This window comes from Pristis pectinata, chromosome 26 (assembly GCF_009764475.1).
Source record: "Pristis pectinata isolate sPriPec2 chromosome 26, sPriPec2.1.pri, whole genome shotgun sequence".
Taxonomy (NCBI): domain Eukaryota; kingdom Metazoa; phylum Chordata; class Chondrichthyes; order Rhinopristiformes; family Pristidae; genus Pristis; species Pristis pectinata.
The window spans coordinates 18850130-18867696 of NC_067430.1; the positions used below are offsets into that span (position 1 = coordinate 18850130).

Genomic DNA, 17567 nt, shown 5'->3' on the forward strand with positions numbered 1-17567 from the left:
ATCCAGTTCCTTAAAAACTGGGCATTGCCTCATTCACTTGTTTTTACCACACTGTTTTGCTTTTCCAATTTTTTTTTAACAAAGCTGTTATTGGATCTATTTCCAACATGAGGGCATAGAGTGGCCACTGAAAACCAATGTAAAAAAAAACTAGTCTTTCCCTTTGTACTTTTCCAGTTGCATAAGGAGATTTTATTTACATCTGGTAATCATACCCAGTGAGTTCTCTGTGGTCTCATCACTAAAATTACATGGGGCAAACTGGAGTGATGTTTGGCAGTAAATTTATTTATTTACCAACTCATTGACTATTCCTCATTGCACCCTAATGAATGAATGTAAGAAATAGAAGCAGAGTAGGGCATTTGGCATGTGTGCCTCCTTTGCCATTCAATAGAATAGTAAGTGATCTTTTACCTTGGCACCACTTCCTGTACTAACTCTGTATGCCTTGATTCTATTAAATATCCAAAAGTCTCCCATTTTAATGTACCAGTTTGCTCTGCCTGCAGGTGTTTGCCTTCTGAAATATGCTCTCCAGAAACTCGTCTGCTTCCTGTATATTGGTAAAATATTCAGTCACTTCTCAAGTTTGGAAACTGGAGTCACTTCTCACACATTAGCTCAGATTTATGAAGCATTCCTAGGTAGTCTGCATCATAGATAATGCTGTGCTCTCCATGTTAAACTGTCAAAAGCTGTTAACTTTTATTACTTAATTTAAATATTTTTAGGTCAGTTAACTCGCAAGATTTAGTACCCTCTGAAGTTGGATCGTAGAGGCCTTTTCCACATTCTTGGTCTGTTGTTGTTTAGGAAGAGGTGCAGTGCTTTCTAATTTGGAATATGTCCCTGCTCGAGGTTAGTTAACACACAAGGTATTTTCTGAGGTCTTTCTATAACCAATATGACAAGCAAGTAGCTGGCACTGAATAAATTATTTTACATTCAAACATACGAAAAGGACAACCTAAGCCACCAAATGCATTTTGTTAAAATAATGTAGACTGTATGCCATTAGCTTGCCTTTTAACCATCCATTCAAAGAGAAACTTGCTCTGCCAATCAAGCAAAACTCCAGCAGACTACAGTTGTTCATAACTTCATCCTAATTAGCAATTTATCTTCTGTAACTGAAAATGTTTTAATTAAGAACTGATAAAGTTCGGGGATATATGGACATCCACTCCAATATCCCTCTGTACATCAGTGCTCTTAAGGGTCCTGCCATTTATTATATACTTTCCTCTTGCATTTGACATCCCAAAATGCATCCCTTCGCTCTTGTCCAGATTAAACTCCCTAACAGGAAATGAGAGAAAAGAGATAATTTAAATCAATACCTTGCAAGTGTCTTTGTGGTGGAGGACATTGTAAATATCCCAAAGATTTCTGATGGGCTAGGTTCAAACAATATGAAGTGTAACAATTATTACAAGGGACAAGATCTTGGTTAAAAAGTAGTGGGAGTAAAGGCAAACAAGTCATGACAGGCTGCATAAATAGTGGAGCCATTGGTTGAAGCTTTTCAAAACTCACTGTGTTCTGGGAAGGTAACAGCAGACTAATAAACTGCAAATGTGACTTAATTGTTCAAGAATGGAGGAAGAGAAAAAGTAGGCAACTATTGGCTTGTTAGCATTTGTTGTTAGCAAGGTGCTGGAGTCTGTAATCAAGGAAAAAATAGCTTATCATTTAGAGAAATTTGACCTAATTTTATGAAAAGTAAATCATATTTGACAAATTTGTTCTTCTAGGATGTAATAAGCAGAGTTGATAGAGGGAGTTTTCAGAAGATATTTGATGAAGTGAACCAAGAGCTCATCGTATTGGGGAAGTGTGTTCGCATCAGTTGAGGATTGGTTATCACATACAAGTAAGAGTCAAAATAAACAGGTCATTTTCAGGCTGGGAACATGTAACTAGTGCAGTGCCCCAAGGATCAGCCTGGTAACTGTCTGAACCTGAGCTTGATTGATTACTGTCATGACCCCAAGGTAATGATACAATAATATATTCACTCCACCACCTAAACTGCCAGGTCCTACCTCCATAATGTTGCCTGACATCAATTCTGCATCAGCACATCTGTTGCTTAGACTTTCATCTGTATCTATGGGCTACTTGGGTCTTATATTTTTTCCTGTTTACTTTTTTTTTCCCCATCATTCACTCTAGATCCAAATCACTCCTGCCTTTTCTTAACCCCCCCTCCTTGCTAATCTTCTTTGATGCATCAGTTTTAAAATTCCATTCATTGTTTTCAAATCTCACCTTGGCTTCTATTTCTGTTATCTCTTCCAGCCCTACATTCCTTTTGAAATGTCTAAAGTTCTCCATTTTGGCACTTCTAGTTTTAATTGTTCCACCTTGATGGCCATGCTTTCAGGTACCTTGGCTCCAAACCCTAGAACTCCATTCCGAAACCCATCTACCTATGTCACTCCTCCTTTAAGATGTCTCAGTAAATAAGCTGTTGGTCGTTTGGTCTTGTTTATTCAGTAGTTCAGTGTTACTTTCTTAATTATACCCTTGTTAGGTGTCACTGGTGGTTTTGCTATGTTGAAGGCACTTTAATCACCATGAGATGCTTAACAATTTTTGGTGAAAAACTCCACCTAGCCATTAACAGCTATTATTTAAAAAAATTGTTGATTTGCTTGCAAGTTCTGCATTAAGCTCCACTCCAATAAATTATTATAAAAGTTTCCTTTAATGATGAATGTTAATGGATATCATTTAAGCTCTACAGCCCAGAAAGTGAACATTTAACATGGAGGAACTAGATTCAAACTTTTATAAATTGTTGACAGTTTTTAAAAATGTCAAATCTTTAATTTCTTTTTTTCATGTGTTTTTTTTCCCACTGCTTCAGTATAAACTTCCCCATACTTATTTCTGTTTTACCCTTGGGCATTTTTCTGTTCAATCTTTCTCAATTGATTAAAGAGATGATGTATTGCCCTATTATTCAATAAGTTCCCAAAATTCCCTGTTGTCTTTGATGCACCACGGTTGGCTCATAATTCTAGCAACTTTATGGGTAAATATGTTATAACCTAAAGGATGTAGAAAGAGTCCTTTAACAAATTGTCTGTTGATTCTAAGTGACATTAAAAATTGAGATTTATTTTTATTTAGGTAATGGTACTGTGTATTAGAGCCTGAAATGTGGAGTTAAGGTATGGATCCCCTTAATCTTATTGTCTGGCAGTGGTCCAGGAATGGTTTGTGACAGAGATGGCATGCCTTTTGGAGTTGGGATAGAATAAGTGAGAAACCATTGAATGGGCCACATGAAAATAATTCTTTTTTACAATACTTTTATTGAATCCATGAAAAAAATAGAGTACATGCATCAAGAAAGAGAATAAAAATACTACTGAATATGTTGTATTAAATCATACTTAGATTACAATACTCTAAATTAATAATCATATAGAAATTAGTTAATAAAGGAAAAAAAATGAAATATTTTATTATAAAAAAATCTACTCCCACTGAAAGTAATTCTACCTAATTAACTATGCTAAGTCTTTTGTCCTCTTTCCTCCCCCCCCACCTCCCCACAACTTTTATGTCCCTGCCTGCCCTTCCATCAAATTGTTTTGCTTTCTCATTTATTTGAATACCCCTAGATCTGGGTCTTTAAGCTTGTTCTGCTAACTATTCCACTCTCGTCATCCCTTCTATCTTCCTTGTCCCCATTGCCTAACTTCTTACTTTGAATCTTTCTTTACCTATGCATTAGTTTCTTTGCCACATTTTGATTTTCTATCAACAACCAAGGGCTAAGAACAATGTAATCAGTAAGCAAATTTTAAAATATCAATTTAGTTGCCCATCCACAGGAAATTTTGGCTGTAAGAATCAGGTCAGCTTGTACTGTGCTTCTAGCATTTTGCTTGTAATGGAATTTAATAAAAGATGGTAACAGGATGCATCATCGCACTAAAAACAAAGCAAAATACAATGGGTGGTGGAAATCTGAAGCAAAATCTGAAAATGCAAGAAATGTTGGGTTGGTCAACATTTGGGGAAAGCAGAGTTACAGATGAGGACAAGTTAAAACTGACAGTTTGAATGAGGGCTACATGTAAAACATGAACTTGTAAAGGAGTTCCTCGTGATGGCATACAATTTCATGACCAGCAGTGAGTATCTGATTACTCATGCAAGTGACTGTTCTTCATGGAAATCACTCCTGTGAGTGCTGAATAAGGTTCTTACTATCAGTTTGGTTCTATCATAACCAAGCATCTTAATCCACACATACTTCAAGCAGGAAGAAAACGCTCTGTCTTGAGGTTCTTGACACTGAATTAACCAGCTGTCACTGGTTTGTGCAACTGAATCTCCCTTTAATAATGTATTTCAGAATTTCTTCCAGCATTGGTCCACTTTGTTAGTTGTTTAATTTCTTCTACTTTAGCTATTTCAAATTAAACATATTTGAATTTATTTGGCATTGTGTGTCTACTTCTGGATAAATGGTTTTGACTATTTTTTTCTTTATGGATGTAGCATTGAGTATTGTATTTAATTTCCACAGATAATAAAATCAAATGTTGTGTGTATTAATCGTCAATTGGTGTGTGAAAATTAAGGTTGTGGTAAAATCAATGTGAGAAAAATACTGATGAAGCTACTGAATAAATATTCCTCAAAAAGTGATTCTAATGGTGGCGGTGGAGGTTGGGGTGGGATGTTTTGTGCTATTTTCTTCTTAGGCAGTCACTTAGAGACAAGGATTATTTGCTTCCATTCCAGTTCTGAGGTGAGTGGTGAGGATAATGTAGGGCCCGCAGACACTGCCACAGGTGGAATAGGAGGTGTTTGCTGGGACAGGTGAGTGTATTTCTCCTTGCTGTTATTCCCTGGGAGCAATGTGTTTGCAATGTAGGGACTATCCCAAATACTCCATTATTTTGAGTGGTCATGGACCTGGAATTCCCATAAATCAGAGGGGATATTACACTTTTTCAAGAAAGCTGGGAGAATATTTTTGAATCACTTCCTTTGTCTTCTTGTAATTTCTTCCCGTAATGGAGCTTGAATTTAAGAGATTTTGTTTTGGAGTTTGGTTTCATGGATGTTTATGATATGGCCTGTTGAGTGTCATTCAAGTCTTGATGCTGATGATTTTGGCTGGGAAGCAAATGCTGTTGTTGGTTTGCTTACCCTTATATTTTGCTAATATGACACTGGGGGAGCGGGGGTGGGGAGGTACCTTTACAGTGCTTTGAGGTGCCTGCTTTAGATATTCCATGTCTCAGCAGTATTATAGCAGAGTAGGGATCACAGCTGCCTAGTAGACCATGAACTTTATGCTGGGTTTGAGGGACAGATCTTCACCTTTTTCTCAAATGGCCAAGGCTGTGCTGGTGTGCGAAGATGATGTTGAATTTCATTAATGTTTTCTTTCATTGAAAGTTGTCTCCCAAGTTATGGAAAGTGGTCCAAGTTTTCCAGGGTCTTTAGCGTATTGTAAAGGAATGGTGTTGTGTAGGTGGGGGCAGATTGGTCGTGGCTTTTTGTTTTGTGGCTATTTAGTAAGGTCCATTCTCTTATACCCTTCCGTGAATAAGTTTACAGTACTTTGGAACTGGGCTTCTGACCATTCACAAGCATGTCTGCAAACTAAGCTCACTGACTCTGATTGGTGTGGCCTTTGTTCTGAAGTAGCTGTGACTTGGGTTGAACAGTTTCCCATTTGTAGATTTGCTCCGTTCCGGCAGAAAACCTATTGGAAATAAGAGGGTGATGGTTATATGGAACCAACTGCCAGAGGAAGTGGTAGATGCGAGTAGAATTATGACGTTTTAAAGATATTTGGACAGGTACATGTATAGGAAAGGTTTAGAGGTACGTGCAGCCAAACACAGGTAAATGGGACTAGGGGAAGGCAACTTGGTCAGCATGGACAAGTTGGGCCAAAGGACCTCTCTCTATGCTGTATAACTCTATGACTGTAAGATACAGTGTTGCAGGAGAAAGATTGAAAGAAAAGTATTATGGCCTTGATTCCAGTCTGCACTTTTGTTTGATCTATTTGTACTCTTTGTTTAAAATTCACGGCCTGCATGTAGTAGAATGTAGTAGATGTAGTAGAAGCAAGATGAAATTTTGAGGGCAACCAAATTTGACGATTGATGGAGTCGAAGGCTTTTGAGACCTCAAATAGGCTATATATAACAGTCAATGCTGCTCTCTGCATTTTTCTTGGATTTCTTATGTGGTGATGATGATGTCCTAGCACAGAATACACACTGCGATTTGTAGAACTTTTTGACCACTGGGAGGAAGCAGTGGAGGAAGACCCTTGGGATGACCTTCACTGCAGATGACAGCAGGGAGACCCCTCTAGTTGCACCAATCAGATTTGTTTCTCCTTTTTTTTTGAAGGTCATAATTATGGCATATTTAAGGTCCCTGTATGCCCTCTTTTCCCAAAAGTGGGAGATGAGGCTGTGAATTTCTGCTTGAGGTTTCTCTACACCCACATTTTAGACCTTCAGTAGAGATATTATCTGCTTCAGAGGGTTTCCCCCCCCCACCTTTTAGATGGTTTTGTGTGGTGGCAGGATTGGAGTAGACAGTTTGCTGTGGGATGGAATCATGGGCACACACATCAAGGGATAAGTCATGGCTGACAAATTCTTTAAATGCGCCTAGCAGGTGCTGATGATCTCTCCTCTGTTCTTGACTCTTAGTGGGGTGAGCCCTTGACAGCACGTGGTCTTGAAAGTGGTGAAGAGTCCATGCATGTTGTGGTTATCAGCAAGTTACTGGATCTTCTGTGCAAATTATTGTCAACTTATTTGTTGAGGAGCATATAGGAACAGGTCTCCTGTGCTCTTCCCACCTTCCATCTGTTCTTTAGGTTGCAGGTTTTCTGCTTGACCCATATCTGTTTTCTTTTGGGGTGTGTGATGGAGATAATGCTGGCTGTATGTTACTAAATCTGATTAAATATTGCTTTATTATGATCCAAAGTTAAATCGGTTTCAGTGAAAGTGCCATGATAGATTTTTCTATGTAGTGATTATTGATAAACAAGGATTTTCATTTTGAGAAAGTATCATGCCCAATGTATCATCAGGGAGATTTGCATTTGGGTCAAAATGCAAAATGTGTGTGTAGGACATTTGCGTCACCTTTCAAAATGTTTTTGCCATCGATATTACATATCTATGTTGTGTCCAATCACATTTTTGGACACTTTTTACATACTAAGTTCACCTGAACTGTGAAACTTATTTGTTCTTTAATATAATCCTAGCTTCTTACTAACCTATGTGTTTACATAATTTTTCTCCAAATTTGAAATGTTTAGAATTTCCCTTTTAATAGATTTGGATTGATATAATAATAGTGACCGTAGCAAGTTCAGCCTTTTTACCCACAGTATGAAGTTTTTCAACTAATTTATAATATTACTATTTAATTACTAAGATGGTGGAGGAAGAGGTGGTAATTGGAATCAAACTTGCCTTCACCTAATGCCTACACTGATGTACTTTTTATCTGTAGTGATTGTGTATTCCCTTAATTGTGAATCTGGTTGTTTTTCTCCATCTGGATCAGAAGGCACTTAAGGCCAGTTGCCTCTTCTGTTCCCCAGATGATGACAGCTAACTCAATAACAGACTGAGACTGAATTTAGCACCATCTCTGTAAGGCTCAGCTGTTTGACACCTTATCAGCCAGAACATAAGAAATAGGTGCAGGAGCAGGCCATCTGACCCTTGGGGCCTTTTCCCCTATTAATCAAGATCATGGCAGACCTTGTACATAAGCATCATTTTCCTGCATTATTCCCATATCCCTTAATTCCCTTAATATCCAGAAATCTGTTGATCTCTGGTTTGAATGAACCAGACAACTGAGCTTCACAGCCCTTGGAGTAGAGAATTCCAATGATTCTTGAACGAAGAACTAGTTCCTCGTCTCAGTCCTAAATGGCCTACCCCTTTTTCTGATACTGATCTAGGATCCTCAGCCACAGGAAATATCATTCCTGCATCCAGGCTGTTGAGCCCTGTAAGAATTTTGTATATTTCGATGATATCAGTCTGGTCTATTCAATCTCTTATCCAGCAAACCCATCATTCTTGGAAGCAGTGTAGTGAAATTTTGGTGCATTCCCTTTATGGCAAGCACATCTTTTTGGGTGAAGGGACCAAAACTGCAGACAATACTCTAGATATGGTTTCATTGGGTCCTAAAAGATTGCAGTAAGACTTCTTCATTCCTGTGTTCAAATCTCATGAGAAAGTCTTTTGTCTTCCTAATTGCCTGTTGTACCTGCATGTTAGCTTTCAGTGACTTGTGTACAAACACATCCTTAAAATCCCTTTGAATATCAACACTACCCAATTTCTCACCATCTTTAAAAAAATTCTCCGCTTTTCTGTTTTGTGCATCAAAGTGGATGACCTTGTGTTTTTCTACATTTATATTCAATTTTCCATGTTTTTGCCCATTCAGTTAGCTTGTCCATGTCCTCTTGAAACCTCTATATTTTCCTCTGTAATCGTAATCATAATCCAACTTTGTTCAGTATCATCAGCAAATTTGGAAATATGACATTTGGTTCCCTCAGCCAAGTTAATAACTATCAACCCTTACTTTTTTATAAAGAGGTTTGTGACACAATAGATAGTGAATCTGTCTCACAGTTCCGTGACCTAGGTTTGATTCTGACCTCTGGTGCTATTTGGAATTTACACATTGTTCCTATGATTCTTTATGGTTAGGTGCTCTAAGGGAAATGACATATGAATGGACATATTGTGAATGAATTTAGGACTGCATTGCACAGACTGAGTTGTTGGGACAGAACACATTTAACTCGCATCATGCCTCATGATCACTCCACCCTGACTATGGCTCGCGTAAAGCTGAGAGGCCAGAAAGTAGTGTGTGGAGATCCTTGATTTGCAGAGTTCTGTCAGTTCAATTCCCCCTGTTGATTTTATCCATAGAATGTATTGCCAAACAGAAGCCATGTATTAATATGCTGTCTGTTCTTAAACATTATTTTCAGCTTGGCATAAACAATAGATCTTTTTCTCAGGGTTGGGGAATCAAGAACTAGAGGGCATAGGTTTAAGGTGAGAGGGGAGAGATTTGATAGGATCCTGAAGGACAACTTTTGTTTTTACAGAGAAGGTGGTAGGTATATGGAATGAGCTGCCAGAGGAAGTGGTTGAGGTAGGTACTTTAACAACATTTAAAAGGCACTTGGACAGGTACATGGATAGGGCAGGTTTAGAGGGATGTGGGCCAAATGTGGGTAAATGGGGCTTGCTTAGATGGGCCAATTGGGCTGAAGGGCCTGTTTCCTTGCTGAATGGCTCTATGAGATCTGGGAATGGGTGCTTTTCCACTGTTTGGTTTGTAAGTGAGGTTAAGTGTAAGTAGGAGAGAAAAGACTCCTTGTCATATTTATATAAATAAAAGTAGTTGAATATATCTGTTATTTGAATTAATATTATTCCAGTGTAAATTGTGACTAATTGATGTATCCAGTCATAGATGTGGTACAGTAGCAGACCATTTTCAGTTGCTTGGGGGAAATTATACTTCTGGCTATGCTGAAATTGCATTTTCTGAAGTTTGGAACCAATAGCAGCTGGGCTGAGGGAAATGTATTTAAAATTAAATGTTTTGTGTTTTTGCTTTACTAATATATCAGTTGTAAAACTTGATTAGTTATATCTTGATTGCAGAATAATTCCCAATGCATATTGAGCTGTATACAGTGTTATTATTTGCCTGAGGTTTTAGATAGTATATTATGAATAGGATCCAGTAATTGATCTGGAAGCTGTAACTGGCAAGAAAGAAATGGTAACACATTTTTTGTGAACAGAATGTTTTGTAACTGATCCATTTGGCATTTGGAATTTTAAAAACTTTGGATGTTGTTGGTGTGAATAGAGGAAACACTTCCTTTCTCCATGAGTAATTCTTGCCAGAATTCCCAATCTAACTGTATCCCTCGTCGATTTATTCATTGATAACCACTGATGCAGTGTTTTTCTGTTTGCTCTTATCTACAGAATTTGCAGCACTCTGCTCACTAAGGACAAACCTTGATGTTGTCATCATATCTGCTGAAAACAAATGGTGCTGTTGTGGTTGTTGAACTGATCTCTACCTTGTAAAAGCCAATTGTCAGCTCTCAGATATTTCCTCCTACCTCCTACTGGACCATGACCCCACCATCAAACATTAGGTCATTGTCTCCCAGACAGTATCTAATCTTATTTTCCTTGGGAGGTCTTCTCTTTGCATCCTTGGGCCTCATAGTTCTCCAACCCCATATAGTCTATTTCTACCTCTTCCCCAAGCAGGGCCGTCCTGGCAGACTCATTTTTTTTCAGCCTTTTCTTGCCCCATTTATTTCTTCATACTTTGATTCTATTTTTTTTATCCTCTTGTCCAATCCCTGCTTGCATTTGTGACACCTCTTGAAGTGGCTTTTCAACATTTTGATGGTTTCCTGGTCCCATCAGGCTTGTCTTCACCAGGGGCGTACAATCCCTCTACATTCCCATTCCACACCTGGATGGTCTGAGGGCCCTTCCACCATCATACAACATTGTCTGGCTGAACTTGTTCTTAAATTGAACAACCTTTTCCTTACTTGGCCTTTTACTTTTCTGGGTATGTGGAATAATCCTTGTTTCAGTTTTATGCAGCTGCCCTCATAGAACATAGAACACTACAGCACAGTACAGGCCCTTCGGCCCACAATGTTGTGCTGACATTTTATCCTGCTCTAAGATCTATCTAACCCTTCCCCCCCCACATAACCCTCCACTTCTCTATCATTCATGGGTCTATGTAAGAGTCTCTTAAATGTCCTTAATGTATCTGCCCCCACAACCTCTGCTGGCAGTGCATTCCATGCACCCACCACTCTCTGTGTGAAAAACCTACCCCTGACATCCACCTTATACCTTCCTCCAATCACCTTAAAATTATGTCTCCTCATGTTAGCCATTGTCGCCCTGGGAAAAAGGTCTCTGTCCACTTGATCTATGCCTCTTATCCCTCCTGCAACACTCTTTATATTATATTGATTGTATTGGTGATCCTTCCTGTACTTATACAGAACTCAAATTTCTTTCTGCTGTTAGCAATTTCCACCCTACTTTTTTTTTCAGATGGTTTACATCTAATTTTTTCCTTCCCTTTTTGATTGACATTTTTTAAAAACTCGTCCTTGGATGTTCAGTTAGTGACCAATATCCATCATAGGTCCACTGACTCTCATGGATACTTCAACCTTATCTTCCCCCACCCTTCTTCCTGTAAGAACACTATTCCATTCCCCTGGTTCCTCCATCATACCTGTACTAATGATGTGATTTTTTTTTCCATGTTGGTGCCTTTCAAATGGCTTTCTTTTTGCTAAACAGTGGCTTTCCACTCTTTCATAGTTAAAAGAGCTCTCAACCACATCTCTTGTGTTTCCCACACTTCTACTCTTGCTCCCTCTCCTCCTTGCCAGAACAAGAATAGGCTTCTCCTTGTCCTTGTCTTCCATCTTGCCATTTCTTTTTCTGCTGGTTGTTATCTTGACAATTGGATTTTTACCTTATCATAGCCAGTCCCTGCTCTCTTCATCCCACCCCCTTACACTTTTCCAGTTTTGATTAAGGTTGCTTGACCTGAAACATCAACTAATTTCTCTCCCCATGGATTGAGCTGCTGAGCGCTTCCAGTGTTTTTCTATTTTTATTTAGAAAGTGTATCTCTATGTTAACAATGGGCTGAGATTGAAATAGCACCAGTTGTGCAAATGCCCGGTCTAGAGATTTAATAAACGACAACAAACTGAAGAATTTCTTATTTTGCTATGATCTGCTTTTAGTTGAATTGAGAAATTACAGCAACTTTAATGAAACACACTATTAACCCTCTCCCTTGCTAGATCATGGCCTCTTAGAGGCAAAAATTCCGGTGACTGATCTGGCTACTCCCCCTGAATGTAGTGACTGCAGCTGAGGCTAAACTCTGCTAGCTGTTATCAGCTGTCTCCCCAGATTCACCTTTGAGGAAGTATGGTATGCAGTATTATGCTTCCTATGCTTGAGAATGTAGGAATACAGCCAAATTGTCTCACCTTTATCTACTTGGTCTCTTGTCTCAGCCTTGGATTTGCCTTGATACATATTCAATAGATTGCATGTCTACAGATGTGTCGCATTTCAAGTGGGAAAATCCATTGGGTGATTCTGATGGCTATCTGTTTATATCCAATTTTACACAGAACAGTACAGCACAGGAACAGGCTCTTCAGCTCATGATGGGACAAACATAGGCAAATGGGATTAACCTGGATGGGAATCTTGGTTGACATGGACCAGTTGGGCCAAAGGGCCTGTTTCCATGCTGTTTGACTCTATGTCCATTTCTCTGCCCACGTTTATAACTGGTCTGTATCCTGCTTTTATTACTTTCTCCAACAACCCCCCTTTGTTTGTAGCATCCTGATTCTCTTTTTGTTGTAATTCCCTGAGTTAACCAGTGTCTCTCAGGATTAGCCATTCTATTAAAAGATCATTATTTTCAAAGCATGTTCTGATGGGAATAGCGCTGGTTTTGGCCACATTTTGAACAAATGGGTTGCATCCTAACAATGATCTGAGCATTAACATTTCCAAAGATTTTGGGGATGAGACTGAACAACAAAGTCTTGGAGCAACATAACAACAGCCCCCATTTTAGTAATTTCCTATTGCTGGTTGGACTAACATTGTTGGTTGACTGCCCTGCAATAGGACTGGAAACATAAAGGGGCAAGCAATAATTCTTCTTGGCCATTTCTGTTTTCTTAAGAGAGAGTGGTTTCCTTACTGATTTAATAAATAATGAATTTGCATGGTGGTGATTCTGGAACTGATTTGAAGGGATCTGAGCAGAGCACCAGCTGACAAACAATTTTGAATTATGTTAGAATCTCCTATGTTACCGTGTGTGATGTATTTTCAGGTCAATGGCAGCACATCCTGTAGCTTGTGTTTTATTCTGATGCTCAAGTGAATCAATTTCCAACATGGTCTTTACCATCCCCATGCTGAAATATGTAGTCGTTGTGCACTGTCAGATTAATTGAGTATATTTAGTTTTTACAGTGCAATATGTGCAATAACTGGGTTGAGTAAGTCGCATAAGAAATGGTGTGTAACTATTCTTCCATGATAAAGTTTTAACTCTTTTAAAAGCAGGAAGTTCTATTAAATCTTTTACCTTTTATATAGCATGCCCATTGATGTGGTGGACAAGAGATACTTCAATTAAGTTGAATACAACTCTATCTTTATTAATGCTTTAATACTTTAAGCAGAAGTTTATACTGTGAATTTCACTAGCCTGGCACAACCTACCTGTCAGTTAACACCCCTCCTCAGTCACCTTGGACTCCTTTCTCACCACTCCATTTCTCCTCTTCATACTAGCCAACTTGCCTCTCGACTCTCAATGCTAATACAGGGTTTTGACTCAAAACATTGAAGATTCCTTTCCTCCCACAGATATTTCTCGACCCGCTGAGCTCCTCCAGCAGATTGTTTGTTGCTCCAGATGCCAGCATTTTTTTCTCCATGGCTCTTCTTCCTGCTGTTGAAGCCATGGATGCATTGAGATGCTAACTTCATTAAAGGCAAATGACCAGTGTCATTCTTTACATCTTATTTGGTCTCAGGTTGTCCTTTGTCTTGTGATAGACTAGTTTATTCTGTGAATAAGTTGTTATTAATTCCTTTCTGGTAATTTCTAAGCATCCTTGGAGAACTTGGTGAACATTATCCATCCTTGTTCAGGCAGTCCCCGGATTATGCAAGAGTTCTATTCCCAAGAACTGTTCATAAACCTATGTTTTTTGCCGTAGATCAGAAGTGAACTATTTCAGTGAGGGTCAATTAGCATGAACATTTATTTATCGTCTTGTGCGGTTATGATGGTATGGAATCAGCATGCCCCACATCCAATGGCTAGTTTTGATGGATTTAAAGTACCAATGTATGTTACATTGTTTGATAAAGCAACTTACAAGTGTCAATAGAAGAAATTGCCTTGTCAGCTTCCAAAGTAAATTTCTTAAGTGGCTTCCTGCTGTGAACCTGCAGCTCTGTTCTTGAGGACAATGCTGTTGGATTACTGTGGGGAGGCTGCATGGAAACATTTTTAAAAACTGATTATCTTTTGAATTACCTAGCTGCTACCTCTATTCCATAACTCCTGAAGATGTTTGCATTTCTGTAACTAACTTTCCTATCTTGAAAAATTCCTTCTTAAAAAAAGGGAGAATTTGCATAAAGTTGGATTTCCATAAGTCAGATTTTCCATTACACAGGGAGCCCCTGTATGTGATGACCTCCATATATAAATTGAAGGTAGCAAGGGCTGTGACTTGGAGCGAAAAGCGGGACTCTCGGTGCGAGAAGTGGGAGCCATATAAAGAGGTGAGTGTTGGGACCCAGTTCTTTTCCAGGTAGCGAGGGCCGTGACTTGGAACGAGAAGCGAGACTCTCGGTCTCTAGTGCCTAGCTAAAGTAGTGAGAATGGATCCAGGGTCAGTGATCTGCTCTTCCTGCCATATGTGGGAGATCTGAGAGATCCGAAGTCTCCCTGATAGCTACATCTGTGGGAGGTGCATCCAGCTGCAGCTTCTTACAGACCATGTTAGGGAACTGGAGCTGCAGCTGGATGACTTTTGGCTCATATGGGAGAATGAGGAGGTGATAGATAAAAGCTACAGGGAGGTAGCCCCACTTAAGTTGCAGGAGGCAGGTAGCTGGGTGACTGACAGGAGAGGGGAAGGGAATAGGCAGGTAGTGCAGAGTACCCCTGTGGCCGTTCCCCTCAATAACAGGTATACCGCTTTGGATACTGTTGGGGGGGTGGGGGGGTGGGGGGGGGGGGCGGGTGGAACGACCTACTGGGGAAAGCCACAGCGGTCAGGTCACTGGCACTGAGTCTGGCTCTGTGGCTCAGAAGGGAAGGGGAGAGAAGAGGAGAGCAATAGTGATAGGGGACTCTATAGTTAGGGGAGCAGACAGGAGATTCTGTGGACGCAAAAGAGACTCCCGGATGGTATGTTGCCTTCCAGGTGTCAGGGTCAGGGACATCTCAGATTGGGTCCACAACATTCTAAAGGGGGAGGGTGAGCAGCCACAAGTTGTAGTACACATTGGTACCAACGACGTAGGTAGGAAAAAAGATGAGGTCCTGAAAAGTGAATATGGGGAACTAGGCAGGAAGCTGAAAAGCAGGACCTCAAGTGTAGTAATCTCTGGATTGCTGCCTGTGCCACGTGCCAGTGAGGGTAAGAATATATTGATTTGGCAGATGAATGTATGGCTGAGAAATTGGTGTGGGGGGCAGGGTTTCAGATTTGTGGATCATTGTGATCTCTTCTGGGGAAGGTTTGACCTGTACAAAAGGGATGGGTTACATTTGAACTGGAGGGGGACCAATATCCTTGCAGGCAGGTTTGCTAGAGGGTTTAAACTAGTTTGGCGGGGGATGGGAACCCAAGTAATAGGTTAGAGGATGGGGCAGTTGGTGTACAGGTTGATGCAGTATGTAGAGAGACTGTGAGGGATAGGAATTTGGGCAAAATTGCAGTCAGTTGGATTGGTTGAAGTGTGTCTATTTTAATGCAAGAAGTATCAGGAACAAGAGTATGAAGTTGGAGCATGGAACTACGATGTTGTATCCATTACAGAGACTTGGCTGTCACAAGGGCAGGAATGGCTGTTGGATGTACTGGGGTTTAGATGTTTCAAAAGGGACAGGGAGGGAGTTAAAAGAGGTGGGGAAGTGCAATTGCTAATCAGAGATAGTATCACAGCTGTAGAAAGGGAAGACGTCCTGGAGGGATCGTCTACTGAGTCAGTGTGGGGCGGAGGTCAGAAACGGAGAGAAAAATCACTCTATTGGGAGTATTCTATAGCAACAGAGACACCGAGGAATTGATTGGGAGGCAGATTTTGGAAACGTGCAAAAATAACAGGATGTTGTCATGGGTGATTTCAACCTCCCTAATATTGATTGGCACTTCCTTAGGGGCAGAATTTGTTAGGTGTGTCCAGGAAGGATTCCTGACACAATATGTAGACAGACCGACTAGAGGAGAGGCCATTCTGGATCTGGTACTAGCCAATGAACCTGGTCAGGCGTCAGATCTCTTGGTGGGTGAGCATTTCAGAGACAGTGACCACAACTCCCTGACCTTTACCCTTGCCTTGGGGAGGGATAGGAGCAGACGGTATGGGAAAGTAATTGGGGGAGGGGGAATTATGATGCTATTAGGCAGGAACTTGGGAGTGTAAATTGGGAGCAGATGTACTTGGGGAAATGCACAATGGAATTGTGGAGGTTGTTTAGAGATCACTTGCAGGGGGAAAAGGATGGTAGGGTGAAGGAACCATGGTTGACATGAGATGTGGAATATCTAGTGAAGAGGAAGAAAGAAGCTTACTTAAAGTTCAGGAAGCAAGGATCAGACAGGGCTCTAGAGAATTACAAGGTAGCCAGGAAGGAGCTTAAGAATGGACTTAGGAGAGGTAGAAGGGGGCATGAGAAGACTTTAGTGAGTAGGATTAAGGAAACCCCCAAGATGTTCTACTCGTATGTGAAGAACAGGAGGATGACTAGAGTGAAAGTAAGATCGATTAGGGATAGAGGAGGAAATACGTGCCTGGAGTTGGAGGAGGTTGGGAATGTCCTTAATGAATACTTTGCTTCAGTATTCACCTGGGAGCGAGACCTTGACGTTTGTGAGGACAGCGTAAAACAGACTGAAGCTAGAACATGTCGATGTTAAGGAGGAGGATGTGTTGGAACTTTTGAAAAACTTTAGGATAGATAAGTCTCCGGGGCCAAATGGGATATATCCCAGGATACTATGGGAAGCGAGGGAAGAGATTTCTGAGCCGTTGGCGATGATCTTTGCGGCCTCACTGGCCACAGGACTAGTGCCAGATGATTGGAGGTTAGCAAATATTATTCCTTTGTTCAAGAAAGGAAGTAGGGATAACCCTGAGAATTATAGACCAGTGAGTCTTACTTTAGTGGTAGGCAAATTATTGGAAAAAATTCTTAGGGACAGGATTTATGAGCATTTGGAGAAGCATAGTCTGATTAGGGATAGTCAACATGTCTTTGTGAGGGGCAGGTCATGCCTCATGAGCCTGATGGAATTCTTTGAGGATGTGACAAAACACATTGATTAGGGTAGAGCAGTGGATGTGGTGTATATGGCCTTATCAAACACCTTTAGTAAGGTGTTTGATAAGATTCCCCATGATGGGCTCATTCGGAAGGTTAGGAGGCATGGGATCCAGGGAAACTTGGCTGTGTGGATTCAGAATTGGCTTGCCCATAGAAGGCAGAGGGTGGTTGTAGATGGACAGTATTCTGCCTGGAGGTCGGTGACCAATGATGTTCCGCAGGGATCTTTTCTGGGACCCCTGCTTTTTGTGTTTTTGTGATATAAATGACTTGGATGAGGAAGTGGAAGGGTGGGTTAGTAAGTTTGCAGATGA

The 17567-nt window shown here is 40.3% G+C and overlaps 1 protein-coding gene across 7 annotated transcripts in view; it reads left to right on the forward strand.

Annotated features, from left to right (window-relative positions):
• kcnab2a (potassium voltage-gated channel subfamily A regulatory beta subunit 2a) overlaps positions 1-17567 on the forward strand; it is a 279869-nt gene that overhangs the window by 13651 nt on the left and 248651 nt on the right. Inside the window, exon 1 of one of the 7 annotated variants that reach the window (XM_052039398.1) lies at positions 1777-1876. The exons of the other annotated variants lie outside the window; for them this stretch is intronic. The gene's annotated coding sequence lies outside the window, so the exon portion shown is untranslated. Of the gene's footprint in view, positions 1-1776; positions 1877-17567 lie in introns of those variants that run through there. 7 annotated transcript variants of the gene reach the window in all.